General features: G+C 46.5%; 1 protein-coding gene across 2 annotated transcripts in view; it reads right to left on the bottom strand.

Moving 5' to 3' along the window:
• tanc2a (tetratricopeptide repeat, ankyrin repeat and coiled-coil containing 2a) overlaps window positions 1–23,015 on the bottom strand; it is a 131,477-nt gene that overhangs the window by 104,429 nt on the left and 4,033 nt on the right. The window lies entirely within an intron of this gene.

Here is a 23,015-nt window from a genome sequence, read left to right as displayed (position 1 = left end):
CGTGACTGAACGGCAGGAGAAATCCCGCTCCCCCAGAAGACCCGTAACTGCCCCCGGGTCAGGGTCTGTCTTTGCCGCACACCGCAGATCAGCCAAAGAGTGTCGAGGGAACGTGAAACGGCATAACGCGCCTCGTTCGGTATTCTGAAGCGGACCGAGGATGGAGCCTTGAGGGACTCCAGGATAAACTGTCTATCATAAAAAGAAAGAAAGAAAAAAAAAACCCTGCTGGGTTACGACGTCTCACAGAAGCACGTTCAATCCAGACTGTTCTAGTGTTTTATGTGTAAACATCAAGAGGATCTACAGCATCTTCCTACAATCCAAGGAACCTGATAAAACATCAGCTGCCCAAAAAAAAAAACCATCCCATTGATTTTCAAACTTTATCTTCCTGTTCGACCTCGATCCATCCAACATGCTAATCCCTAATTTCTCACCAAGCACAATCCGTTATAAATAATCACGCCGCCTCGATGGAATGTTGTGTTCGCCTTTAATGCCTCTGAGGAAAGGCTGCCATTACCGCGTCAACGACAGTCACGCCGTTGCTTCGGAGTATTAATTCCTACCTCGATCCATCGAGTAGAAAATGAACCGAGCAACAGGAAACGTGAGAATGAGAGGCAGGAAGCGAGCTTTAATGACTGTTAACAAAGAAGGCACCCAGAGGGGAGGGGCCTGCCTGAACGAGCAGCAACACTCGCTTTATCCGCTCTGGTGCCATATGGCAACTGTCGCCCCGTGCTGTATTTCAAAACCTGTCATTAATTTAACAATTCAGATTTCGGGCGTGAACGAAGAATCGTGAATAATTCAGGGTGGGGGGGGGGGGGGGGGCTGGGGATACCGCAACATTCACATCAGCACTCGCACGTTCTATCTTGTTTTGTGCTTAGAAACGATCTTCCATCAAGTACGTCGTTGCTACGCGACCAGCCAAGATACACGAGTACGTTTTCGACCTGAGCTCACGCAGCACCGAAACAAATCCATGAATGAAAATCAAATAAGACCAGTCGTTCGATTAGGGGGGGAAAAGTAATGGCACCCTATAAAAGAACGGTAGAGATGGTGTGTGAACTGTATTATTGGAAGATTTCGAGCTCGCCGCGCTCAGGAGGCGCTCTCCGGCTTTTCGTTCAGGTCTCATTTTCAGCTCTCTGCCAGCGTTGCTTTTTAGACAGTTTTGTGGGCGTGTCTAAACCTAAACGTGCCCTGAACACATAATTGACGGCGTTTACGACGATTCGACCGAACACAAAAGAAATCAGTGAAACGTTTGTAAACTGAGCGACGGTTTCAGCTCGGTTTTGGCCTGCGAGAACATTTCTCAACACCCGCTCACAATACTGCGATAACAGAGTGATAAACGAGGCCCGTGGTTAACTAAACAGCATGAGGTTTATTCCTGATCTGCTCGCGCAATAGTCCTCTTTATCCAGACTTCATATCATAAAACAAAACAGGCACTCTTACACGAGGCTTGGAGCTGGGCCGTGTCAGAAACGAGCTGGGAGAACAGGATGGATACGGTAACGCTGTGTGGAACAGAGACGCTGACAGTGACGGTCTGTTTCAGAATGAAATGTTCCTCCCCCCTCCAGTCCCGCTTCCTCACATCCCCTCATTATATCAATTACGCAGCGCCGCACCACCGGCTGGAAAATGGCGATTTCACGGCCGGCTCAGCGAGACAATACAGGGCTGCACTTCGCCAGCAGTAAAGTGTGGCGTGGAGGTTAAAGGTCATTTGCAGGCTCCTGCTGTGAAAGGGTTGAGCTGTATTTAGAAGATGATAGCAAGACTGGAAAACAATGTAGCTCAAGGCTGCCCCCCCCCCACCCCCCCCCCCACCCCCCCACGCTAACTGTTATTAGGATAACGTTGTGCCCAGATGTTCTTCTTATTATTATTATTACGAACTGAACAGGATTCATGTGCTCACGTGGAACAAGATCTTATTTCGGTATTTTAACGGTCCAACAGATCTCATTATTATTTCTTTATTTAATTCGTATTGTTTTGACTTCTTAATAGGACAAACAACATGTAAAACATACAGAATATATATATATATATGTTTCGATTATAGTTATTAATTAAACGCTCAGAACGGCGTGTGAGTTCTGATTTCTGGCATGTTTTCATTCAAAAAAAAATAAATAAAAAAGTAAAAAAAAACCCGAAATAACCGGTGCTCCTCCTGTTCGTGTCCGTATCTGTATCGGTTCGTTCGGAAGAATGTCTTCGTATTCGGTTACAGCCCTAGGACACATCTGTGTGCAGATGTGCTCGGAGTCCCAGAATGAACTGCTCATAAAGAACATTGTTCAGTGTATATATATATAAATAAAAAGAATTAAAAAGAAGAAGAAAAGTCTCGTCATGGCGTGTTGGAAATCGTATTCTTATAATTATTGTTAACAATTGTGTTATTGTTGTTCGACCACATGGATCAAAACAAAGAACATAAGAGCCGTAATAACCCAAAAGACGTAACGCGAAACCCGTAATCTGACATGATCATTCAGGGCTTGAGTCGCACGGTTTGGGTCCTAAACGCTCGCGGGTGACGGCTGAAACTGATCTGCTGCTGAAGTGGATAATGAAGAGCTCTGAGAACAGGACGTTCGGAGATGTGTGTGTGTGTGTGTGTGTGTGTGTGTGTGTTTGACAGTTGGCCCTCTGTGACTTTTTAAGAAGGTCTGAGGACATGTTGAGGCATCGGTTTATTTGAGTAAAAACAGCCGCGCTACACTCCTACTCTCTCTTCAGCGCTCGGTCATATTTGCTTTCTCAGCAGATCATTTCCTGCCGAATTATTCCGCAGAAGAACCAGAACGGCCCCCTGCATCGAGCAACGGCATCTCGTGACTTCTGCGACTACGGAGCGAAATCTAATACCCCACGAGTGTTTAAATAACCTTTCGCGAGGAGGATCTGAGTCATAAAGCAAATATTCTGCACATGATGCGACTTGGCAAACACGTCAGGAGAGGTGACATATTCTACTGCTTGTAAATGAGGTGTAAAGATCAACCGTTCCGTATTAAATGTCACAATATTGCAGACCTCCGTTTGTTTTTTTATTCTGGGGTGAAATATCGAGAGCGGTGGATTTAATCCGAACGGGTTGGGTTGGGTCGGGTTGAGCTGCTCGACACCACGGCGCTGATGAAGTCTGACAGCTTTAGGGTCAGGTTTAGGTTTAAAGTGCTGCTTCTAATGCGATATCGTTTTTATAGTAAGCTCATGGGGGGAAAAAAAACAGATTAAAAGTAAATGTATTTAAAAACGTGTCTCACGGATAGGGCGGAGTTTTCTATTTAACGTTTATGTTTTCTGAAACGGTGTTTAAGTCTTTAGGACAGACGAGTTTGCGCGCTACGTCTTATTAACTTCAAGAGACACAAAGACGAGAGGCTGGTGAGGGAACGGGCAAGAATGAACAAGAACCAACTTGTTCTCAGGAAGTTCCACAACATAAATTTTGACATGAACAATGATGATCAGAGATTGGTCGTTGGAGAACAATGGTGATTAGTGAATGGATGTCAGGAACTATGGTGATTGGATGTTGGAGAAGAGTGGTGATCAGTGACTGGATGTTGGAGAAGAGTGGTGATCAGTGACTGGATGTTGGAGAAGAGTGGTGATCAGTTACTGGATGTTGAAGAAGAGTGGTGATCAGTGACTGGATGTTGGAGAAGAGTGGTGATCAGTTACTGGATGTTGAAGAAGAGTGGTGATCAGTGACTGGATGTTGAAGAGTGGTGATCAGTGACTGGATGTTGGAGAAGAGTGGTGATCAGTGACTGGATGTTGGAGGACAGTGGTGATCAGTGACTGGATGTTGAAGAAGAGTGGTGATCAGTGACTGGATGTTGGAGAAGAGTGGTGATCAGTGACTGGATGTTGGAGGACAGTGGTGATCAGTGACTGGATGTTGAAGAAGAGTGGTGATCAGTGACTGGATGTTGGAGAAGAGTGGTGATCAGTGACTGGATGTTGAAGAAGAGTGGTGATCAGTGACTGGATGTTGGAGGACAGTGGTGATCAGTGACTGGATGTTGGAGAAGAGTGGTGATCAGTGACTGGATGTTGGAGGAGAGTGGTGATCAGTGACTGGATGTTGAAGAAGAGTGGTGATCAGTGACTGGATGTTGAAGAAGAGTGGTGATCAGTGACTGGATGTTGAAGAAGAGTGGTGATCAGTGACTGGATGTTGGAGAAGAGTGGTGATCAGTGATTGGATGTTGGAGAAGAGTGGTGATCAGTGACTGGATGTTGAAGAAGAGTGGTGATCAGTGACTGGATGTTGAAGAGTGGTGATCAGTGACTGGATGTTGGAGAAGAGTGGTGATCAGTGACTGGATGTTGGAGAAGAGTGGTGATCAGTGACTGGATGTTGGAGGAGAGTGGTGATCAGTGACTGGATGTTGAAGAAGAGTGGTGATCAGTGACTGGATGTTGAAGAAGAGTGGTGATCAGTGACTGGATGTTGAAGAAGAGTGGTGATCAGTGACTGGATGTTGGAGAAGAGTGGTGATCAGTGATTGGATGTTGGAGAAGAGTGGTGATCAGTGACTGGATGTTGAAGAAGAGTGGTGATCAGTGACTGGATGTTGAAGAGTGGTGATCAGTGACTGGATGTTGGAGAAGAGTGGTGATCAGTGACTAGATGTTGGAGGACAGTGGTGATCAGTGACTGGATGTTGGAGGACAGTGGTGATCAGTGACTGGATGTTGAAGAAGAGTGGTGATCAGTGACTGGATGTTGGAGAACAATGGTGATCAGTGACTGGATGTTGGAGAAGAGTGGTGATCAGTGACTGGATGTTGGAGGACAGTGGTGATCAGTGACTGGATGTTGGAGAAGAGTGGTGATCAGTGACTGGATGTTGGAGAAGAGTGGTGATCAGTGACTGCGTGTTGGAGAAGAGTGGTGATCAGTGACTGGATGTTGGAGAACAATGGTGCTCAGTGACTGGATGTTGGAGAAGAGTGGTGATCAGTGACTGGATGTTGGAGGACAGTGGTGCTCAGTGACTGGATGTTGGAGAAGAGTGGTGATCAGTGACTGGATGTTGGAGAACAATGGTGATCAGTGACTGGATGTTGGAGAACAATGGTGCTCAGTGACTGGCCGCCGGCTTTACACACTAATGGCGAGCTGAATAAACCCGTTCTCTCAACTCATATAAACAGCAGCTATGATGTGAGCTGGAGAGCCGCGAGTGCAGGACTGTCGCTAACATCTGCTCGAAAAGTCACTAGCTTTGTCACTACACTCTTTTTTGAAATCAAGTCGCAAAAGCTAGCAACACTAGTAAGTTATTATGATAAGACGCATGATATGGTCCACGAGGAGCGTGTAAATAACGCTGGAGACTGATCCTGGGAACGCCTCGTCACACTCGCATAATTGTGTTTGCCTTTCACAACAAAATGACGTTAGTGAGATACGTCTGAACCACGCAAGAGCTACATCTCTAATACCGACAGCTGAGAGGCGGGACAGGAGTAACGGTTTAAAAGATCAAAAACCAGGAGAACGTTCCGGGTCTGAGTCAGGAGAGCCGGAGGTCATATAGGACGCGATGCAGCATGGTTGAGAACGCTAAAGGAAGGGTTCCGGTCAGGCTCCTTCAACCCCAGGTTCCTCAAGCGTTTTTAAGAGTGGAGCCGGAAACAAGCTGTTAATTAGATGACAGATGGGAGTGGAGATGACAGACACGTCTCGTGCAGGAAGATTCATTACATTTAGAGATTAGCTCGATGATAACAATTAGCTCTGTAAGAACTGGTTGGGGGATGTGAGGAAAGTATCGAGTGGGGGAGAAAGGCCGACAGTGCCAGTTTAATACCTACTATCAAGACTCGTTGATCCTAATATCAGGTTCAACTACATGCAAGTTGTATTTGGGGTGGGGGCGGGGGCGGGGGGAGCGGGTCGGACGACTTGTTTGCTTTTCATCTTCTTTCTCTTCCTGGATTCCCACCTCATCTGCTTTCTCCTCTCCCATCCTGAGTATCCTTTACCCTGCCTCGCATGCTGAGCGTTAGATGCCAGGCCAGAAAGGGGCGGGGCGGTGAGGCTTATTTTTAGGCAGTGCCGTGTGCTGAAACAGTAGAGAGCTGTGTACTCTAACAAGGACGAGCCTCAGCCACCGGGAGAGAAGCGAGAGGAGGAGACGGGAGGAGGGCTGGAGACAGCGAAGAGACGGGAGGAGACATTCCTATGCTCTTGCAGAAATTAAAAATGGTGTTTAGAAAAAGGAGGAGCTTCGTACCCGAGTGGCGTCACCAACGTACGATAAGGCTCATATCGATACTTATGAGCGTTTTTCTTTCTCTTTTATTGCCGAAAAATCCAGGGCCGGGCGATATATCCAGATCACATCTATATCGTGATGAATGATTTTGCGATACACTTTTCGTTTCGAGATATCGTTGGTATGGTGATGTATTTTTTAGGTTTTTAGTACTTGCGAATTATAATGGTAGCGAATGGATGCCGGTGACTTGACGGGATTTTTAGAAAAATCGAATCTTCGTGGTCTTTCTAGGCATTAAAGAAAAGTCTCATCGGACTCGGTTTAACGTCTTTTTTTGTTGTTGTTGTTTAATTTACTACTGTCGTGCGGACAGTTTATCGTGTATCGTAGAAATGTCCAAGTATTGCGATATGATATTTTTGTCGTATCGCCCAGCCCTATCAGAAACGCCACGCAACACTTACTCGTGCGAACATGTCTGCAATCACAAACGCTCTAACCTCCTCTTACACGTGGCAACGTTTTCCACCGTCTTTCCTCTCGGCAAACCAATTACACTGGTTACCTCTTACACCACGGCAATCTGCCCACGATGACAATGGCGTATTTATTAAAGAACAGGGCGTACTTCTTGTCCGATTCTAGTTACATTTTATGCTGTGAATGAGGTTGGCTCTTCAAAAATGCAGCTTGTCATTTAACCCAAAAACCTCAAAGCGTAAACTCCTCTGTCCTGAAGATGTCGGAAAACAGAACATTACAGCTTTACCTCTGACGCTGGAGACTCCTTCCATAAATGTGCAGTAAATGTCTCCTTACAGAAAACTCCACCATTTCACCGATTACACAGTTTTCCCTGTGAATGAGCGGTTACTATAGAAACAATAACCATGTGATGTGCAGCCGCGCTGCTGTCAGAGCTGCTGTTCGAGAAAATGAATCAACACCTTCTGACCAATCAGAATCCAGAATTCAATAGGAACTTAAAACTTGTAAAAGTCGCATAAAGGGAACTATGGTGATCAGTGATTGGTTGTCAGGAGCAATGGTGATCAGTGATTGGTTGTCAGGATCAATGGTGATCAGTGATTGGCCGTTGGCTTTACACACTGTACTCAATTACAGAACCTTCAGAAATTATTTTTAAGACAAGAAATCTATATCGTACTGCAATGGATCACGCGAACTAGCTCGCTAATATTAGCTGTACAACTGAACTGAAAGATTTCATGATTATGACGTCGCACGTGGAGCATCTGAGGAGCAAGTGAAGGCAGCGTGAGTCGTCATCCCTCTGCGGCAGTCTTCCTGCAGGAGGGGAGGAAGACGGATCTGAGCATCTGAGCCGGTCCAGATGTTATCAAGCCTCAAGGCTAATGCTGGGTAAGCCTGGCTAAGTAGCTGCAGGTCTGGTATGTTGTTTAAAGCGTGCACACACACACACACACACACACACACACACACACACACACACACACACACACTCATGCAGAGGAAATGTACCACATCCAGCTTTATGAGAACAGTGTGTGCGTGAGCGACTGGAAGCGGCTGTTTACAGCCGAGCCCCTGACTCACTATCTGAAACGCGCTTGTTTTTCTTTTTCTTTTTTCTGAAACAACGCTGTGATCACTGCAAACACAGATCTGTGCAGCAGGAAGGGGGGAGGGAAAATCTGCACTGAATCTGCCATGTACACATCCATCAGGCATACAGTCGGGTGCAAAAGTTTGCATCCCCCATTGGTTTTTCCGTAGGAAAACCGTAAATGGACCACCATTTTAGAATTTACATTTCGAAATTACACAGAACAATTCTATTACACAGCCCCAATGCCGAAAAAGTTGGGACAGGATGGAAAATGCTCAAGAAAAACAATGAGTGACGTGTACATGTACTTTGACTTGTATTTAAATAAAAAACGTATAAAGACAAGGTATTTGATGTTTTACCTAAGCGTCTGTCATGGTGTGGGGCGTGTCAGTGCCCGTGGTATGGGGGCGTGTCAGTGCCCATGGTACGGGGGTGTGTCAGTGCCCATGGTATGGGGGTGTCAGTGCCCATGGTGTGGGGGCATGTCAGTGCCCATGGTATGGGTGTGTCAGTGCCCATGGTATGGGGGCGTGTCAGTGCCCATGGTATGGGGCGTGTCAGTGCCCATGGTATGGGGGTGTCAGTGCCCATGGTATGGGGGCGTGTCAGTGCCCATGGTATGGGGGCGTGTCAGTGCCCATGGTATGGGGCGTGTCAGTGCCCATGGTATGGGGGTGTCAGTGCCCATGGTATGGGGGCGTGTCAGTGCCCATGGTATGGGGGCGTGTCAGTGCCCATGGTATGGGGCGTGTCAGTGCCCATGGTATGGGGGCGTGTCAGTGCCCATGGTATGGGGGCATGTCTGTGCCCATGGTATGGGGGCATGTCTGTGCCCATGGTATGGGGGTGTCAGTGCCCATGGTATGGGGGCGTGTCAGTGCCCGTGGTATGGGGGCGTGTCAGTGCCCGTGGTATGGGGGCGTGTCAGTGCCCATGGTATGGTGGCGTGTCAGTGCCCATGGTATGGGGGCGTGTCAGTGCCCGTGGTATGGGGGCGTGTCAGTGCCCGTGGTATGGGGGCGTGTCAGTGCCCATGGTATGGTGGCGTGTCAGTGCCCATGGTATGGTGGCGTGTCAGTGCCCATGGTATGGGGGCGTGTCAGTGCCCATGATATGGGTAACTTCTGTGAGGGCAGCATTAATGCAGAAGGATATGTACACATTTTGGAGCGACAACGCCACACCACATTCTGCCCGGACTACAAGCGCATGGTTGCGTGAGCAGAGCGTGTGGGTGCGAGCATGGCCTGCTGCAGTCCTGACCCGTCTCCCATCGAGAACGTATGGCGCAACATGAAGCGCAAAATAAGGCGACGAAGTCCTCGTACAGCCGCTCAGCTGAAGAAACGCACAACGGATGAACAGGGGAAAATTCCACTTTCTAAACTTCACCAACAGGTGTCTTCACTCAGCGTCCAAACGCTTAATAAATGTTATTAGAAGAAAAGCTGACGTTACACAGCGCTAAACAGTCGACTGTCCCAACTTTTTGGGAGTGTGTTGCGGCCATCAGGTTTGAAATGAGTGTACATTTTCAAAAACAAAGAAAAATTCACAAACGAAAACATCAAATAACGTGTCGATAATAACGTGTGCAGTATAGCACAGCGTGAATCGAGTTTTCAACTCATTTTCCATACTGTCCCAACTTTTTCGGAATGGTTACGGATAAAGCATCTTCAGGACGAGCTTTATCCTGCTCGGGGTCACGGTGGATCCGGAGCACATCCCGGGAACACTGGACGTGATGTTTTACGCTCACCAGCCTCTCTCATTTCCCCTCACTCCAAGTGAATAAGACAAATAAGTGTTCATGTTACCTTTACAGCTTTACCTCTGACCGTTACAAAGCGCTGGCGCTGGAGACTCCTTCCATAAACGCTACATAACCGTCTCCTTACAGATAAAAGAAATCTTCACGCATCAACGATTACACCTTTGTCAAAAACCACGTTCCACTATAACCGAATAATCCAGACGAGTTTCTCCTCCCTAATAACAAGGACAGACTTCACTCTCGCATTATCTCACACCACAGTCGCTCCTCTTTCCTTCCTTTCGTCCTCTGCTGTCGTTCTCTCTCTCTCTCTCTCTCTCTCTCCCCCCCCGGGCGCTACTCTGTTCTTGGAGGCGGAACCCGCGTTAGCAGTAGCGCCAGTTGTTGCTGTTAAACCGGTACAGCCGCCTCCCTGAGAGACTGCAGGAGACAGAGACAGATGAGAGGACGTGGGACGAGTGGAGGGGGGGGGGGACGCGGGGAAATGGTGGGACGGGTGGGGGGGGGGGGAGAGGAGGGAGGACGGTGGGGGGTTTATTTTAAAACAGATTCCAGGAAGCCGTTACACTGTAACGACATAACGATTTATCAAGCCGTGCTGAGGGTTTGGGGTTTTGTCTTTCCTTCATTGTGCGCACACACACACACACACACACACACACACACACAGAGAACAATGGAACGGAGTGTACAGAGTAAACTGCAACATTACACCACATTACATCATATACATTATGAGCCAGAACTATATCTACACACATGACTAACACAATACGTGTTTGTTCCAGATCACGCCGCACAATAAGAGGAACTTTTTCAAGGAGTCGCAGGTTTAACGCTATAAACGACGGCCGAAGCCCGGCGCTGTAGTGACTCGTCCGCCGTCAACACCGAGGGCTTCGTCGACCAGGCGGATATTAGCACGTCAGCTAGCCGTGCGTTCGCTTTCCAAAGAGACAGGAAGAAGTGCGAGGAGAGTTCGCTAGGCGGTAAAAGCTGTGATCGAGGCACGACTCCCCCTCCCACTTCCTCCACCCCCTCCCCCACACTGATGCAAACACCAGGAGGTACGAATCACGGAAATATCAAACACAGCTGTGAGAGAAAAATGGTTTGCTCTCATGGTTCCAATAACAAACATGCTTCAACGGGCACCTGTTCAACGTAAGCACCAACGGTGCAGTTCTTACTGGTACGTAGGGGGCGGGGCTAAAAGTAACCGTCGTTGCTAATCGGTCACACGGATCGTACGTGAAACACAGAATCGAAACTACGGACCAGAACCGTGGTTTTTTACGTTGTTGTTGTTGTTGTAAACAAACAAATACAGCTTGAACGGAAATAAACACGTTGGATTTCTGATCACGTGCTTAAACGTGTTCCGTTAACGTTTCTTACTCAATTTCCAGGCAGGCTTTGTAAAACCGCTGACCGTTTTTTTTTTTTTAAAGCGCAGGCGTCGGTATTTGATCTTTTGAAGTTTTAAGGCGGAGCTTAACTATCACAAGCAAAGTGTTTACACTTGGCTGAGGTGGAAAAGATCGATTGAAGTCTGTTGATATAAAGATGAACACGGATGTAAAACTGCTGTGCATTGTGGGTATTACAGCCTTTTCTCTCTCTCTCATCACTCAGGATTTTCACACTTATTCGGTAACATTCGGTCGCGTTTTCTTTTCCCCCCGACGTTGTTTTAAAAGCGTGAAACTCTGAAAGCGAACGCGTACAGTGCCAGGTAGAGAGTGTTGTGATGTCATACACCTGGTCATCTGCATACGGCTAACGACGGCGAAAACGAGCGAGGTCAGGAACTTTAGCGTTAATCCTGGGTGAATTACGGGCCAAAAACTTAAGGAGCCATGTTAAAGATCTCACGTTAAAGATTTTTGCCCGAAAGTAACCCGGCTAGAAGTTCTGGCACCCCCTGATTCGGACGAGCTCTTCGTTCATCGGCTGTATCTGGGAACACGCCGGATAAAACGAGACGGGATCGGATCCCTGAAGAAGCGGCGAAGCGGCGTTTTACTCGCCGGGATTGTTTTCATGATTAAATCCGTCTGCTCGTGTGCTGCGATCTGCGTCTCTCCAGGCATTCAGCGCGAACGAAACGCAAACAGAACAACCTTCACCCGGCCCGGAGAAGGTCCAGCTCGACGGTATGAGGAGGAGGAGGAGGAGGAGGGGGGGGGGGGGTGGTTTGTGAATGGTTTTGTGTTTCGCGTTCTTCTGCAGGTTTTTTTGCTTACTGGCGCCGTCACCGTCGCCGCTTCCTCCACACAGCCGCCTCAGTTTAGATCCACACCGAGATACGGCTCAGTCTCAATAAACACCAGTCCACCAAAATATATTCTCTCCGCCCTGCCTCCCTGCCTTCATCCATCATCCTCTATCTCCTTCAAACGGTCACGTTCTGCTTTCCTCCCTTTAGAAACGTCTACGACTGTATTAACTCTCTCCCTCCCTCTCTCTCCCTCTCGTAACCTCCCTCGTATCACAGATCTGTAAATATCTCGGACCACGCTAGCACTGACGCTAACACGCTCTTTCTTTCAGTAATGCTCAAGAGGAACACACCAGCTAGCAGTTACTACAGTGAGCGCGGTGTAACCCCCGGGTCTGGCTCGGTTGCAGATTTAATGGTGCATTAGCGACTCTGTTCTGTTCCAGGCCAAGGTATAAATATTAAAGACCTGCAAAGCTGATGATGTCATCCCGGTCGATATTTTTATTGCAGGGATGCCAACTTTGCTTTGCTAGCAAGAAAATCCTAGCAGGCAGAGAGAGAGAGAGAGAGAGAGAGAAAACAAAAAGCAGAATATTACCACAAAAACCGCCAGCGTACGTCTTCGAGCGCTCACAGTCCCGCCCTACACAGTTTTCTGTTCACTCACGAAGCCGAGGCTCACGAATTCACAGAGGTCAAATTTCACCTAGATAAAGCCAGCTCAAAGCGAAAGTAACCGTCTCCAGAAGTAAACGTGTCTTTCACGCCCCTCGTGGGTAAATCATTCATTAATCGATACCGCCAGGTGAATTGTATTCGCTGTTTAACCTGAGCCAGTGCAAAAGAATAGTCTCAAATGTAATGATTGAAGGAAAGGGGCTCCTGTCAGTCATGTTATAGCCCTGCCCCCTTTTCTTCACTGCCCAGGAAAGCAAAAACACAAAACACAAACGAGCCGTCATCTTGTAATTACAGGCTTTTTGACATATTATGAACCCGTAATAAACTGCAGCAAAGCTTCGGCTAAAAATTCAGATACTAAAAAGTCAGTCCCTTCAGGATTTAGCGATCGCAGAAATGATCGCAAAATCGAGCAAACTCAAACGATATTCGGAGGAGCTTGACATTTTCCAAAATGACAGATGCTCAATAGGGTTTAGTCCATCACCTTCACCCTCAGCTTCTTTAGCAAGGCAGTGGTCGTCTTGGAGGTGCGTTTGGGGTCGTTATCACGCTGGAATACTGCATAATGATAAAGGTGATGGACTGGCCAAGCATGTCTCCAGACCTAAACCCTATTGAGCATCTGTGGGGCATCCTCAAACGGAAGGTGGAGGAGCACAAGGTCTCTAACATCCACCAGCTCCGTGATGTGGTCATGGAGGAGTGGAAGAGGACTCCAGTGGAACCTGTGAAGCTCTGGTGAACTCCATGCCCAAGAGGGTTAAGACAGTGCTGGAAAATAATGGTGGCCACACAAAATATTGACACTTTGAGCCCGATTTGGACATTTTCACTTAGGGGTGTATTCACTTTTGTTGCCAGCGGTTTAGACATTAATGGCTGTGTGTTGAGTTATTTTGAGGGGACAGTAAATTTACACTGTTACACAAGCTGTACACTCACTACTTTACATTGTAGCAAAGTGTCATTTCTTCAGTGTTGTCACATTAAAAGATATAATCAAATATTTACACAAATGTGAGGGGTGTACTCACTTTTGTGAGATACTGTATATATATATATATAATAATTTATTTATTCAGCGTCAGCTCCATGTTCTCATGATTTCTCAGCACTACACGTATCCCTCAGGCACAGCTGGGGTTTTATTTCCTTACTTTGTTGCTTCTTTAATTGCATTCCGTGTGAAAATAGACCAAAACCAATCAGAAAACGAACCGAAAGAATCATTTTCACTCCGATTCAGATGTGAAAAAGCACACTAAACAGACTAAACTGTAGCTCCAAACATGTGGCACAGAATTTATTGCATCCTATGTAGGACAGGAGTATACAGTTTGGGACAGAGCTGTAGACTACTGTCTGGTGCTACAATATAAATTTCAACTCTTTCTCATTCAGTGAATCAGCTGAGTCAGTGAATCTTTCAGTTTTGAAATGAGTGAAATGATATTCTCTCCTCTTTCATTCAATATGTCAGCTGATTCAGTGAATCTTTCAGTTATGGCTGAGAATCACTTCTATCTCGTTCAGTGAATCAGTTGAGTCAGTGAATCCTTCAGTTATGACTGAGAATCGCTTCTATCTTGTTCAGTGAATCAGGTGAGTCAGTGAATCCTTCAGTTATGACTGAGAATCGCTTCTATCTCGTTCAGTGAATCAGTTGAGTCAGTGAATCCTTCAGTTATGACTGAGAATCGCTTCTATCTCATTCAGTGAATCAGTTCAGTCAGTGAATCTTTCGGTTATGACCGAGAATCGCTTCTATCTCGTTCAGTGAATCACCTGAGTCAGTGAATCTTTCAGATATGACTGAGAATCACTTTAAACTTGTAATCAGCTGAGTCAGTGAATCTTTCAGTCTTGAAACAAGTGACATGATATTCTCTCCTCTTTCATTCAATATGTCAGCTGATTCAGTGAATCTTTCCGTTATGACCGAGAATCGCTCCTATCTCGTTCAGTGAATCAGTTGAGTCAGTGAATCTTTCAGATATGAGCGAGAATCACTCCTATCTCGTTCAGTGAATCAGTTGAGTCAGTGAATCTTTCAGTTATGGCCGAGAATCACTCCTGTCTCATTCAGTGTATCAGCTGAGTCAGTGAATCTTTCCCTTATGACCAAGATTCACTTCTTTCTCATTTAGTGAATTAGTTGATAAAGTGACTCTTTCAGTTTTGAAACGAGTGAAATGATATTAATTCCTCTTTCATTCAACAAATCAGCTGATTCCATGAATCTTTCAATCGTGACTGAGAATCGCTCCTATCTCGTTCAGTGAATCAGCTGATTCAGTGAATCTTTCAGATATGACCGAGAAGGAATTTTCTATTTTTTCCTATTTTGTAGGAAAACTCAGACCCATTTTAATGAGATGAACAAATGACTCAGTCCTAAAACCATTCAGGATCTCTGGAGTCATGCGGAATAACGTACGGCACAGTTTCCCGCCTGCTCTACATGACTTAACTCCAGTACTCCAGCCTTTGGAAAGGAAGAAAAGAAACAAAAACATGAATGAGATGTTCATCACAGCTCCTTGGCTATCCCTGCTCTCTGATGCGGAGCCGTACGTCAGGTGTTGGAGGATTTGAGAAGGGGAAACTTGACCTGAGCGAGGCAGTGATGTCAGCAGCCCTTATTGAGCTCCATCACGTGACCTTCGGGAAAAGAGGCAAGCTCGCGGCTCACGTCCTGCACGCCGAGGAGGGAATTACTCTCGACCCGCGTCTCGCTGATGGGATTAATGAGACACAGACAAGGCCTGGGACAAGCACAGATCCCTGCTGCAGGAATTAGATCACAAACACTCACTCACTACATCACACACACACACTCACACAGCTCTCCTATCTTCGAGCTGCAAACGATAACTGTGACTATTTTAAGCGATTAACAATCCTTAAACGCTCGAACTTTTCTATTAAAACAACTCTCATTCAGATTTATCCCACAGAATTCTGGATTCTGATTGGCCAGAAGGTGCTGACCAAATTGCCGTGGTATAAGAGGAATAAAACACTTCAGGATGTGCTGTCATATCACAACGTCTGTGTGATAACAACAACTCCGCTTCATCACACCATGCCGCTGTTGATTATTTCACTCTAACAGCGTGACGCTGAGTTTTATTCCCCACACATTAATCTCAGAACGGTTCGAATCCTCTCAGAATCCTCTCTCAGTCGCTCATTAACAATCCATCGCAGTCCGGGATTCCTGAGGATCCTGAGGGAATCCTCCGCCATCTTCCTCTCTCTCCGCCTCGCCTTTTCTCTCCCTCTTTCACCTAAACATCGCGTTGTCACTCCGTCTGTCTTCCCTACGCTGCAGATCACGCGCACTTCAACGGTCAGGGCGTATGGGACTGTTTGAGAACGGTTTGAATTTCCATAACATTTGCATATTTAAATGGGAGTGGAGGGGGGAGGGTCCACATTTGAATATTTGAGGTCTCATGTTCCTCTATTAAATTACACATTTTACAAACCTTTTGGCTAAATGACCTGTGATGCTCTGAATAAATGCACCAATATACAAGATACAAATATATTTTTAAAAAGTATATTTTAAAAACTGATATTAACTTAATAGTAGTTCATTTCCAGCATCCAATCACTGGAGTGACTAAAAACGCTTAAAAAAAAATTATTGTACAGGCAGCATAAGAAAGTGAGAAGTGTGAAGCTAATGCTAACGCTAACGCTCACTGTGCTTGTGTGAGAGAGTGTGTATGAGAAAGTGTAACGATACACACTCACTAATATTCATCACATCGAACATTAGGTTTTTCAGAGAATCTCTCTCATTAAGTGAATCAGTTGATTCAGTGACTCTTTTAGTTTTGAACAATATTCACTTCTCTTTCATTCAACAATTCAGCTGATTCAGTGAATCTTTCAGTTATGCCCAAGATTCAACTCTTTCTCATTCAGTGAATCATCTGAGTCAGTGAATCTTTCCATTATGACTCAGATTCACTTCTTTCTCATTTAGTGAATCAGTTGATAAAGCGACTCTTTCAGTTTTGAAACGAGTGAAATGATATTCACTCCTCTTTCATTCAAAAAATCAGCTGATTCACTGAGAATCGCTTCTATCTCATTTCAGTGAATCAGTTGAGTCAGTGAAACCTTCAGTTATGACTGAGAATCGCTTCTATCTCGTTCAGTGAATCAGTTGAGTCAGTGAATCTTTCAGATATGACTGAGAATTGCTTCTATCTCGTTCAGTGAATCAGTTGAGTCAGTGAATCCTTCCGTTATGACTGAGAATCGCTTGTATCTCGTTCAGTGAATCAGTTGAGTCAGTGAATCTTTCAGATATGACTGAGAATTGCTTCTATCTCGTTCAGTGAATCAGTTGAGTCAGTGAATCCTTCCGTTATGACTGAGAATCGCTTCTATCTCGTTCAGTGAATCAGTTGAGTCAGTGAATCTTTCAGTTATGACCGAGAATCGCTTCTCTCTCGTTCAGTGAATCACCTGAGACAGTGAATTTTTCAGATATGACTGAGAATCACTTTAATCTTGTTCAATGAATCAGTTGAGTCTGAATCCTTCGGTTATGACCGAGAATCGTTTCTATCTCGTTCAGTGAATCAGCTGAGTCAGAGCATCTTTCGATTATGACTGAGATTTACTCCCGTTGTCCTTCAGAGAATCAACTGAGTCAGTGAATCTTTCTGTTACGACCGAGAAACTCTCTTTTCACATTTAGCGAATCAGTTGAGTCATTTCACACTAATGACGATGATGAAGTCTGTGATTTTGAGTGGTGGGTAAAAACAAAGAGTCTCAGTCATCGCTAAACTTGAAATGTTTGCTGCAAATCTAGTCACAGACGTGAAGAGACTCTTATAATAGTTTAAATCATGATCAGTGTGAATAACTGCGACACCTCTGCGGATGTTAATAAGGCTCCTGTTGAAGAATAAGTGCTGAGTAACAACAGAACTGATGTTCTCAAGTCTCCACACTCGTCTCCGAGGCTGTAAATCAGTCCGGAGTGTATGAGGACGTCCGAATTTACACACAAACTAGATGGAAGATGAAAACACATCTATCCCTCGTGTGTCTGCTCTCTAACAACACGCACATCTCCGAAGCCTCTGCTGTTCTCCCGCCCTCCTTATGAGTCCGCGCCGTTGTCTTTTTCGTTCGTCTGCGGTTTTTCGTTACCGAGGACGAGAACAGAGACGCGTGGAGGTCAGGACGGTCAGGTTTCGGATAAAACGGCAAAAAATAGACATAAACCCATCCGCAGAAGGTGACACGCGATGTCACACTCGGAGCAGAACCTGGATACACCTCAGCGCTGTCCAGTTCTGCATTCTGATTGGTCAGGAGGTGCTGATTAATTCTCTATGAGCGCAGGTTTATATTTAAGCGCTCGTTCTAACACGCTATCGTTTCTATAGCAACAGCTCGTTCACACATGAACGGATTTTTTAAAAAAAGGGAATAAAACACTCCGGGCCGTGCTGTTATAGGAAAATAACCAACATCGTGCTGGGAACAGTGAAGGATCGTCAAATCTAAAAACAGAAAAAAGTGGGCGTGGCTAAAATAACCACCCAAAACCCGAGCGTATGGAAACTAAACAGCAGGTAAAGTTTACGGCTTGGACCTGACCTTTACTTTAATGACAGACATTTACTTTTAGAGCTGCACCAAGCCTGACAGCACACACACACACACACACACACACACACACGGCAAGGATCTTTAACACAAGAGGCAACAGTCAAAACAATTTGTTTTGTATTGTAGTTTGTATTTCCCCCAGGGGCCGTGTGTCTTTGTGTATCTACCTGCCAAAGTCAACAGATCAATAAGTGAGAAATTTGACATTGCAAAGCAAAAACAACAACAACAACAACAACAACAAGAACAAAACAAATTTCAGGGTAAAGGTCTCCTGCTGGCCTGTGGTGCAGAAACGTGAGCACGCTGTGAGATGATTTCCCGCGCTTAATCAGCACCGACGATGAAAAAGTACAGAGATTAGCGATGTGCACAATCTATAAAACATCCTGCACATGTCCAAGCAGCGCTCCCCCCCCCCCCCACACACACACACACACACACCGCATAAATAATATACCCTCAGGGCAGCGGGGTCAAAGGTCACCGGACTGACATCTGGCGCAACAATGACAGATTTGTTGTCCGGAGCAACGGAACAGAGACGAGCTGCTGAAGACGGCGATGATGGTGATGGAGTTCCTCTGCGTCTGAGCGCGACGGAGAGGAAGTGAGGAAGTGAAACGGAGCCGAGTCGGCGTTACTGAGGACTAAACCACAGCGTGTCGCGCCGCTACAGGACAATAATCCACGACGCGGTGGGGTGATGACGCGGCGTCGCTGTGACCGCCTCCAACTGGATTCTGGGAAAGTGAATGACCTCATGCACTGTTTGCAATTCATATTTACGTTTAATATCAGTGAGACGCGTTCGCTCCCGAGTTCCGTCACCCGTCCTTTCGCGTAACGTGCGCTCTGATGAGACAATGCGTGTTTAATCCAGCTACTTTTATAATAATATAACAGCATTTTATTTATAAACGCTCACAAAGACGCTGGGCAGAGAAAAACGAATAATAACGGGGTAAACAATCACACCCGCGACTGTATTTCACACGTGCGCCTTCTCGATCGCTGCCGATGATGTGTTACTTGTGAAATCACGTGGCGCGACTGTCGAGTCTACAGTCCGGGCGAGAAAGAAATCAGCCCCAGCCTCGCTGCTCGCATCTTCATACAAATGTGTGAGTGTTTTTTTTTTATTTTCTACGCTTGCGTCAACGAAAATCCGACACGTCTTAAGAGTAAACAATCTCACGTGGACGTCTTTTTATCTTTGAAGCACAGGGAGTTCTTAGCCCTGCTAGCATGTTTACACCAGCCGCTCATGATATATGAGATGATGGTAGTGGTGATGATGGTGGTGATGATGGTGATGGTGGGGGAGATGATGGTGGTGATGGTGGTGGTGGTAATGATGGTGGGGGAGATTATGGTGGTGATGATGGTGGTGATGATGGTGATGGTGGTGGTGATGATGGTGGGGGAGATGATGGTGGTGATGATGGTGGGGGAGATGATGGTAGTGATGATGGTGATGGTGATGGTGGGGGAGATGATGGTGGTGATGGTGGTGGTGGTGATGATGGTGGGGGAGATGATGGTGGTGATGGTGGTGGGGGAGATGATGGTAGTGGTGATGATGGTGGTGATGATGGTGATGGTGGGGGAGATGATGGTGGTGATGGTGGTGGTGGTAATGATGGTGGGGGAGATGGTGGTGATGATGGTGGTGATGATGGTGATGGTGGTGGTGATGATGGTGGGGGAGATGATGGTGGGGGAGATGATGGTAGTGATGATGGTGATGGAGATGATGGTGGTGATGGTGGTGGTGGTGATGATGGTGGGGGAGATGATGGTGGTGATGGTGGTGGGGGAGATGATGGTAGTGGTGATGATGGTGGTGATGATGGTGATGGTGGGGGAGATGATGGTGGTGATGGTGGTGGTGGTGATGATGGTGGGGGAGATGATGGTGGTGATGGTGGTGGGGGAGATGATGGTAGTGGTGATGATGGTGGTGATGGTGGGGGAGATGATGGTGGTGATGGTGGTGGTGGTGATGATGGTGGGGGAGATGATGGTGGTGATGATGGTGGTGATGATGGTGGTGATGATGGTGATGGTGATGGTGGGGGAGATGATGGTGGTGATGGTGGTGGTGGTGATGATGGTGGTGGTGATGATGGTGGTGATGATGGTGGTGATGATGGTGGGGGAGATGATGGTGGTGATGATGGTGATGGTGATGGTGGGGGAGATGATGGTGGTGATGGTGGTGGTGGTGATGATGGTGGGGGAGATGATGGTGGTGATGATGGTGGTGATGGTGGGGGAGATGATGGTGGTGATGGTGGTGGTGGTGATGATGGTGGTGATGATGATGGTGGTGGGGGAGATGATGGTAGTGGTGATGATGGTGATGATGATGGTGGGGGAGATGATGGTGGTGATGATGGTGGTGGTGGGGCTGGATGTCACGCCATCTGGAATACACACAGCCGTTTATCAGCGTTATGGATGTAAGAGGGCGGAGCATAAAAGGAACTGAGAAGCCGTGTTTTAACGTCTGTTCGAGTCTCCTCTTCTCAAGCTGCTGCAATACTCACATTAGAGCGTGCAACACACAGGAAACACTTTCAGACAGAGAGGGGGAGAGAGAGAAAGAGAGAGAGAGAGAGAGAAAGAGCAAGAGAGAGAGAGAGAGAGAGAGAGAGACAGAGAGTGAGAGAGAGAGACATAGAGAGAGAGACAGAGAGAGAGAGAGCGAGAGAAAGAGCAAGAGAGAGAGAGAGAGAGAGAGAAAGAGAGAGACAGAGAGGGGAGAGAGAGAGCGAGGGAGAGACAGGGAGAGAGAGCGAGGGAGAAAGAGAGAGCGAGGGAGAGACAGGGAGAGAGAGCGAGGGAGAGAGAGAGCGAGGGAGAGAGGGAGGAAGAGAGAGAGTGAGGGAAAGAGAGGGAGGAAGAGCGCGAGGGAGAGAGAGAGAGAGAGAGGGAGGAAGGATCTGTCAGATTGAATCTAAGCTTTCAGGTCACATTCTCCATTGGAGGTGGCGCGAGTGAGAGTTCAGCCGACTGCAGGAGGGAATTACTAAACCTCAAACACAAATCACTTGTGTGTGTGTGTGTGTGAGAAAGAGAGAGAGAGAGAGAGAGAGAGAGAGAGAGAGAGAGAGAGAGCACAGATGTCTGGTGGCCTTCGGCAAGCCATCACCTTGAATAACCCGCTTCAAGCCGACTAACCGGTTGTGGTAGGAACAGCGTGTGTAAAAATAACAAATATGTCCTCTTAAACGCTTCCGAAAAAAGGGGATCTGTGTGTGTTAGTGTGTTAAAGCTGCAATAAGCAGCTCTTTTTTTCCGTCCTTAAACCACACCCACTTCTTCACTGGAATTAGTCCGCGTTGGGACTTCCCGTCGTCCATGAACACAAACGAACACGACGTCACCGTGTAGCTGAACGCTAGAAGGTTACAGGGCGGCCATCTTGGACAAATCCGTCTGGAACCGTTCCACCTTTAAAAGGCTGTGCAGACTACATTCTGTACAGTCACTATTACATTTCGGAGATTCGTTCGTAGCCGTGCCGCTTTACAAAACTTGCTTCTTTAAGCAATGAGAACCGTCGATAAGCTTAATACAGGCTTCCAAATATGGCGTTAAAGACACACCCACATTCCGATGGGTAGAGCTGAACGGTGACCGCCCACTGTTCCAAAAAACCTCAGTTCCGGTTCATTTCTCCTTTATTTTCATCCATAAACCTGGAGACAGTTCTGAAATAAAGTAAATATTCAAATAAATAAATAAATAAATAAATAAATAAATAAAATTAGAACCAACAGCTGACCGCTTACACCGGAGAAAACAGAAAATAGAATCCAAAAAGAGACTGTTATACAGCTGCTGCCTTAAAACACGATCGCAGTCATAACACCATATAAGGACTCAAAGACACGCCCACGCTCACGTTTGCTGCCTGGCGACGTAACGGCTTTTTTGAGAGCTACAATAAGAGCTAGCAATGAAGTGGCTAGGGCTCAAAACTAGAAAAAACACTCCAACAACACTCACTTTTCCATCATCACAATGGTCTGGCTGTCTTTTAGACTTCCCAGAATTCCCTCATACGCACTCGTACTTATTATAAAACGAAAAGAGATCAGTGTTTCAGCATCGCTCCAACCGCAGCGTCTCTCAGAACACACTCTACAAATAAATAAATACATACATACATACATACATACATATAATGACTAATAGTGACATACGACCTATAGGAATGTGGAAAAAAATCCACCTCAGTTCTCCATGTCCTGCCCTGACGGGGGTAAACCCTGTGTGATAGGGGCGTATGCGGGGCAGCAGACACTGGCGATAAGACCTCTGAGGCCCACCTGCGTTCTCAGGAATTCGTGTCTCCAGGATCATGTTCCTCTTCCTGGAATGTCCCTGAACCGTGACGCGATAACACTGGAGATCAGGAATCAGACTAGAGAGGAGGGAGAACGTCTGCGTCGCACACCACCTGCACGACCAGGACCGGGTCCCAAAAATAGCTTTTCAGGCGGTGGTGCTGCTGCTGGGGGTCGAGGACATGAAGCATCTGGTGTAGGTTTTAGAGTCAGCAGGGGGGGGAAAAAAAAAAAAAAGATTGAAGGCTGATGACTGAAACGTTTTAAAATGTTATTTCTGTGATTAAGACCCAGGATCCAGGTGGGTCATTAAAAAAAAAAATACAACAGCTGAAGCTAAGCACCCGCGATTATCCTCGTCCAATCAGCTCTGCGTGAACACCTGTGATTTTCTCCTGCCGCTTGTTTGATGATAAATCCTCGACTGCGACTCAACACACAAACTAGAAGA

The sequence above is a fragment of the Ictalurus furcatus genome, chromosome 24 (genome assembly GCF_023375685.1).
Source record: "Ictalurus furcatus strain D&B chromosome 24, Billie_1.0, whole genome shotgun sequence".
Classification (NCBI taxonomy): domain Eukaryota; kingdom Metazoa; phylum Chordata; class Actinopteri; order Siluriformes; family Ictaluridae; genus Ictalurus; species Ictalurus furcatus.
Note: the sequence above shows the minus strand (reverse complement) of the source record. Positions and strands in the feature narration are given on the sequence as shown.